Genomic DNA, 7237 nt, shown 5'->3' with positions numbered 1-7237 from the left:
AAATGGTAATAAGACAAGTAATCCTGAGGCACACGTTGCTTCTACTTCCAAATCCAATAATAAGAAGTGGAAAAATGCCAAGAAGCGAGCTCTAGCTGCGAAAGCAGCTAAGAACAAAAAGGCTGGAGCTTCTGGTGATACACCAAAAGGAAAATGTTTCTACTGCAATGAGAAAGGCCATTGGAAATCCCAATGTCCTAAGCTTCTTGCAAAGAAACAAGGTATTTCTTTATAAACTGATGTGTTTTAGTGAATTCTTATCCATTTGGATTATTAATTCTGGACTACTAACCTTGTTTATTATTCTTCTTATAGCTCAAGCTTCTTAAACTCGGATGCTGTCTTAGCGAGTTGGATCTGAAAGCTGGATAGTGGATGGAGGTCGTCTATGATAAAGAAGAAGCTCAATTTTTTTGAATTAATTGTTTAATTTTTCAAACAATTTGGATTTCAAGTTTGGGATTTTATTCCCTGTTTTGTTTCTCATGATATTGCAAACAATTTTTTTTTTGGTTTTATAATAAAGTTTCTTTTACAAATAAATTGCAATTTATGAGTTGAGCTTCAGTATTTTATCTTATAAATAGATTACCAATTGCTTTCTATGTTTGTATGTGTATGTGTTTTTATTATTGATACAAATTCTATAGTTATTTAAACTCCTTACAGAGTTATTACTACATAAACACTAGAAATTATTTCTATGTTTATGAATAATTGTTAATTCTAAAACAATTATTGAGAATTTGTTTAATAAAAAGATCTTTTGATCTGATAGGGGTGGAGAAAAGTTAAGAATAATATGCAGTTCAACGATCTTTTATATCTAATGAACTCTGGATTATATTCAACTCAACAGACTCTCTATCACACTTAGGGAATCATGATCTTTACAACCTTTAGGGGTGGATCATAATCTCTATATACTTAGGGGTGGACTTTATTCCACAGTACTCTTTGTGACACATAACTTAAACATGGAAAATAATATAATAAATTAGTTATTATCAGAATAAATCCTTGATCTTGATTATATGTTCCAGTTTAGATTTACTGTTGTAATAATTAATGATACCATTAAAGTTCTTTGATATTGTATCACATTACCTTAGTTGAGTGGGAGAATATTAAAATTCTTTACCCATCTTCGTTTGGTTGACATTTGTGATAGGAACTTAAGAACATCACTGATAAAACAAATCTAACCATTCACATGGATAGAAATAACTTATCAGAATTATGAGAATAAGATAGAAGAATTCTTGCATAGTCTATTCGAATGACTTGAGTCAAGATTTCTAATCCTCATAACATTTTATGGTATCTTAATTTGATTGCTTAATCTCTAGCAAGTATTTTACACTTCAAATACTAGACTGCTATGTTGTTAATGTAGTCTTAAAAAAACTTACAGTTTCAGATTAAGATAATAAGTAACAACGAGATATCCCTCAAAACAATAATAAGAGGTTAAAAGTATTATTTAACCAGACATCTACTATTGAGTGGGAGCCATCTGAGAGGTAATCAAATGGGGAACATTAGGGGAAATCAAGAAAGATTTATGAAAGTGACCTATATGTTAGATATTAAGGAACTATGCTTTAGTGATCCTAATATCCACACCGACTCATAAAGAATTTTGAGATGGTGGTTACTCTGGGGGTGGAGGAATTATTGTAGAAGAGTGTAAAAACTCATCTATAATAATTCAAGCTTCATCAGAGAAGATATAACTTTGTAAATTCGAAATTACCAGAAAGTTATTTTACTGAAGAAAATTCTACACTCCATTATTCTCAATTCCAATTTTAAAATTTGAGAGATATGTCTTCTATTTGTTCAGATGTACTTAATGGGCAGTAAGGATTTCAGTATCCCTTGATGAGTAAAGCATATAGTTAAGGAGTTTTCATAAGTTCTATGAACCTGGTTCCAGAAATATGGGTGGATTCAAATATACTACACTTGATCAGGGATCGAGACGAAAGATTGATTGTAATGCACAACTTGTTTTATGTTAGTGCAAGTGGGAGTTTGTTGGGCTTTGTGCCCTAAATAAAACCCATTACAATCTGATTAGTTATCAATTTAGAATTTTGAAGTGATTTATGATTACATGTATGTTACACGTTTATGGTTTAATATATATATTTGATATATGCACAAAATCAGCTAAATCCAGAACATATAGTTATTCACAATTACAGTATTGTCAATACAGTGGAATGTGATTGTGATTATATGATTCAAAAGATTTGGTCCCTGTTCATCAGTGTTTTGGATTTACACTGATGTGATAATCAGCGATAAAGTATACTTACACTTAGGGTAAGTGTTATGTTCTTTCCAGGACATTGGTAAAGTATACTAGTTTCGAATGTATGGAGTATACATTGGACTGGACCGATATTGAACTTGGTCAAAGATATTGTAAACTTACCGTTATATCTTTCCAAATCAATATCAGAAGTTGATCTTAGATTAAGAGAATCTAAATCCTGATATGCTTAGGCTCAATCTCAGGAGTGTTATTCATGTTCTTTGATTTATTAGTTAAGCCTACTTTTGGGTCAGGGTGATACGTATATTTTGGGAACATGATAGCATAACTGAGTGGGAGTGCTGAACATAAATATGGAATTTATAGCTTCTACTGGTGTATAGAAGTAAAGTGATGATTCCCTTCGAGCTTAGTTAAATAGAAGTAAATGGATGAGCTCTTGTTTCAGTGACTATATATTAGATCACTAAAAGGTAACTAAGTGTCTTAAGGGGCAAAATACATTGAGGGGTGTAAACGGTAAATTGGTCCCATCTCGATGTAAATCATCTATATAGAGGATCTTTTAATCACATTAAGATTATAACAATGGTTAAATGAGATAGCATATTGATATCGTGAAACATATAATATGCTCTATATAAGTTTGAGAGTGCAATTCCAAGTTCTAAGAGTGGATTCAACAAGGAATTAATAAGTTAGGGATTTACTTGGTAAATCGGTTCAACTTATTGGAAGCACAGCATATAGATCCATGGTCCCCATTCTAGTTGAGACTATACTGCTTGTAAAACTCTATAATTGATTTATAATTGATCAATTATAATTCTAAAAGTTAGACTATGTCTAATTTGTGAATTCTCACAGTTTAAGGATGAAATTGTAAATAAAAGGGTTTCTAGGTTTAATTATTAATTAAGAGACTTTATATGTCTAATTAATAATTATATATTAAATGATAATAATATTTAATAATCTATTTTAGTTATTAAATAATTAGTTTTGGCATTTAAATACTTAGAATTAGAAAAATGGCATTTTTGGAGAAATAGAAATAAAATTGAGGAAACTGGAAAATTCATGTGAGGCCCTTACACACCATGGCCGGCCACATGCTTGCATGTTTCCCAATTATTATTTTCAATTTTAATTGCCATATAATTGCTAATCAAAGCCTAGCAATAATAGGAAAGTGGTGGATCACACTAAATAAGGCAGTTAATCAATTACACAGTAAAAGAGGAAACTGCTTATTTTGGAAAGTTGTGCACTCCCTTCTCCCTATATGTAGCAGCTCTTGTTCTCTTCTCTTGTATGCTTGATAACCCACGAAAATAAGAGAGAAAAGAAGAGAGAAATTTCGAATCCCTTGTGAGAGAGAAGTGCCCACACACATCACTCAGTACCTCAATCATAGTTTGGAAGACTGTGAAGGATCACATCCAACTGAAGGACATTCGGGCTCAGATCTTGATTATACTCTGCTACAGACAGGAATCAAGGGTTAGAGATCTGAGTGGAAGGAGACACTTAATTCTGCTGCCATCACTGTAAGTTATTCTTAACTTTTATGTGTTTAGTTTATCGTTTTAGAAGTTCATATGTAGGTTGTTAAATCAACATACTTGTGAGTAGATCTAAGATCTTGGTAAAATTAAGTCCAACAGTGACATAGGACCGGGATCGCCCAATTCGCTTTCCACTCAAGTCGGCCCATATGCTTGAGTTCTGAATTGAGGTAAGAAAAGTTGTAAGTACCATATGTGGCTAAATGTTGGCGGTTGAATGGTTGTAGCCTTAATTATTATCAAGATTCTGATTAAATGTTTGTTGAGCCTTGGTTATGACCTAGGGTTAGATACGGTTATTACTATTATGAGTAATTACTCTTGAAACTACGGATAGGTTTCTTACTTATCGTTTGCTTTATCGGGCAACGATAGTGACATATTCTGTGACACCCTAACTACCTTAGGCGTATTACGTGATTTTTAAACGTACTGTGCAGCTCGTTGCTAATCAACGAGGTTTATGGAAAAACGTGATTAATTAAAATTTTGCTTTTTGATTAAACTTGTAAACCATATTACAAAAGACTCGGGATCCCGATTACAAAAATATTTACAAAAAGTTTAACTGTTTAACTGTTACATCAAAATAAAGTCGTCTAACGACCAGTTACAAAAAAACTCAGCCTTGCTGTCCCGAGGATCGTACGCTCCAGGCCTAACCGCCCCGACATGTACAATCTCATAAGCTCGCTCACGGTCCATCAGCAATAGCCTTGCCTTTACCTACACATGAACATAAACTGTGAGTCGACAGACTCAGTAAGAAAAGCATAATAATATCATACATAATTCTAACTGCCGTGTCCAACACGATACTGAGTCCCGCTACCGCCATGTCCAACATGGTACTGAGCCACTACTGCCATGTCCAACATGGTACTGAGTTTTGAACGTTCATAGGGACGGTACTATTGACAAATATCCTCCTGATCGGTCGAACCGGTCATACTCCGGCTGCTGGTCATACTCCAGCCTGTACCGACGGGATAGGTCAATAGCACTGAACCACCAACCAAATGTCGGCTGATCGGTCGAACCGGTCATACTCCGGCTGCTGGTCATACTCCAGCCTGTACCGACGTGACAGGGTTGGATGGTTCGAAGCCTAAATACATAACTAATGTAATCTAGCAGGCTTCCTACATGCACGCTAAACATGTAATCTACATATGCATACTGTTATACTAATCTTACCTGGATTCCGAATTCAGGTGTGCCGGTCAACCTGACTGGAACTTAGCTGAGCGGCGGATTACAGGCTCCTAAACCGTAAAAATCACAACACCGATAAGTGACACGCTAAATCACAACGGGGACAAAGGTTTTAAAACCAAACCTAACTCACTGCAACTTAATACTAAAATACCCCCAAACTAGCAGAGAACAAACTGTCTGAAAACCCGAAACTAGCACAAAACGGAAAGTTGAGAAAAACCGGTTTCTCACCCTACTGCAAAATCCGGGTAACCGGTTTTACCCAGAAAAACCACAAAAATCATTTCACCAACCAAAACGATTCCAAACTCAACCAAACTTTTCAGACCTGCTAATTAGACCCTAATAAACATTTTCCAAGTGATAAAACAAAGCTCCAAGCACAGAATCAAAATTTGCCATTAAAGCTCAAGCTTTGAGTTCTAAACTCAAACTTGAGCAAAACCACCTAGCATGCATTCAAACCCACTCAAATCTACTAAAACATACATAAAATTACCTCTGAAAACTAATCAAAACAATAGCAACATCTCAGTAACAGATTCACAACATATCTTCAAAAATCACATTTTTGCATATAAAAAGCTATGGCTTGCTCAACCTAATAATCATGCATCAAAACAACTTTAAATAACCCTAATCTAACAAGCTTAAACCTCTGAATTTAACCTCAATTCACAGCAGCAAGAACACATTAAAACCAAGCATGCATCATCACCTTTTCACACACTTTTTTTCTAAAATTATAAAAAGAGAAGTTTAGAAACTTTACCATGGATGAAGAACACTTAGAATGCAAGAGAAATAGCTTGAAATCAGAATTTTCCAGCCCTTGGAACACCCTCCAGCCGAAAGAGAAAGAGAGGAAAAGAGAGAGAGTTTTTGCAATTTTTTTCTATTTTCTAAACTTATGATTTTTTTGAGTGAAATGGAAATAAATAAAGAGAAGACTTTAACTAAAAATCTATTTCAGCCAAATAATAAAATAATAACATTTATTTTTCAATTTAATTAAGTCACTAAAGGACAAAAGTCAATGGGGCAAAAAGACCATTTTGCCCCTTCACACTAAAATCACATAAAAATCACTAAAGGGGGTATTTTGGGAAATTCTAAATTCCCGGCCATTCCCGACATTCCCAATGTCTAAAAAAAACCGTCCCAAACTAATAACATGCTAAGTTGTGATTTCTACTGAGCCAAACGCCGAGTTCCAAAATACCGGGCACCGGAAATGCAAAACATGAAAAACTACTGAATAACATAACCATGCATTTCTGAATTCCATAAATAACAGCATAATAAATTATTTAAATAGCTATAAATAATTTCATAAATAATCATGATTAACTGCTAATTTCCAAATTAACTAAGCGGGCTTTACAACTATCCCCCCCTTAAAAGGATTTCGTCCCCGAAATCTAACCTGAATAACTCTGGATATTGAGCTCTCATATCTGACTCTAGCTCCCAGGTGGCTTCTTCCACCTTACTGTTTCTCCAGAGTACCTTGACCAATGCTATGGTCTTATTCCGAAGGACTTTATCCTTTCTATCCAGGATCTGCACTGGCTGTTCCTCATAGGTCATGTCTGGCTGAAGCTGAAGACTCTCATAACTGAGTATATGAGAGGGGTCTGAAACGTATTTTCTCAACATCGAGACATGGAATACGTTGTGAACTGCTGATAAGGCTGGAGGCAATGCTAACCGATATGCCACTTGACCTATCTTCTCGAGAATCTCGAAAGGTCCTGTAAATCTAGGGCATAACTTGCCTCTTTTCCCGAAACATTTAATCCCCTTCATCGGAGATACCCGTAAAAACACATGTTCCCCTACTTGGAACTCAACATCTCTGCGTTTCGGATCTGCGTAACTCTTCTGTCTGCTCTGTGAGGCAAGCATTCTAGCTTTTATCTTCTCTATCGCCTCATTGGTCCGCTGTACTGACTCTGGACCCAGGTATTTCCTCTCCCCTGTCTCATCCCAATGGATAGGGGATCTACATTTCCTACCGTACAACAGTTCATAGGGAGCCATCCCTATCGTACTCTGATAACTGTTGTTGTATGAAAATTCTATTAACGGTAGATATTTACTCCATGAACCCTCAAAGTCCATAACACAGGCTCTCAACATATCCTCCAATATCTGAATTGTCCTT

The sequence above is a fragment of the Cannabis sativa genome, chromosome 6 (genome assembly GCF_029168945.1).
Source record: "Cannabis sativa cultivar Pink pepper isolate KNU-18-1 chromosome 6, ASM2916894v1, whole genome shotgun sequence".
NCBI classification, from domain to species: domain Eukaryota; kingdom Viridiplantae; phylum Streptophyta; class Magnoliopsida; order Rosales; family Cannabaceae; genus Cannabis; species Cannabis sativa.
This window is presented reverse-complemented; position numbering follows the sequence as displayed.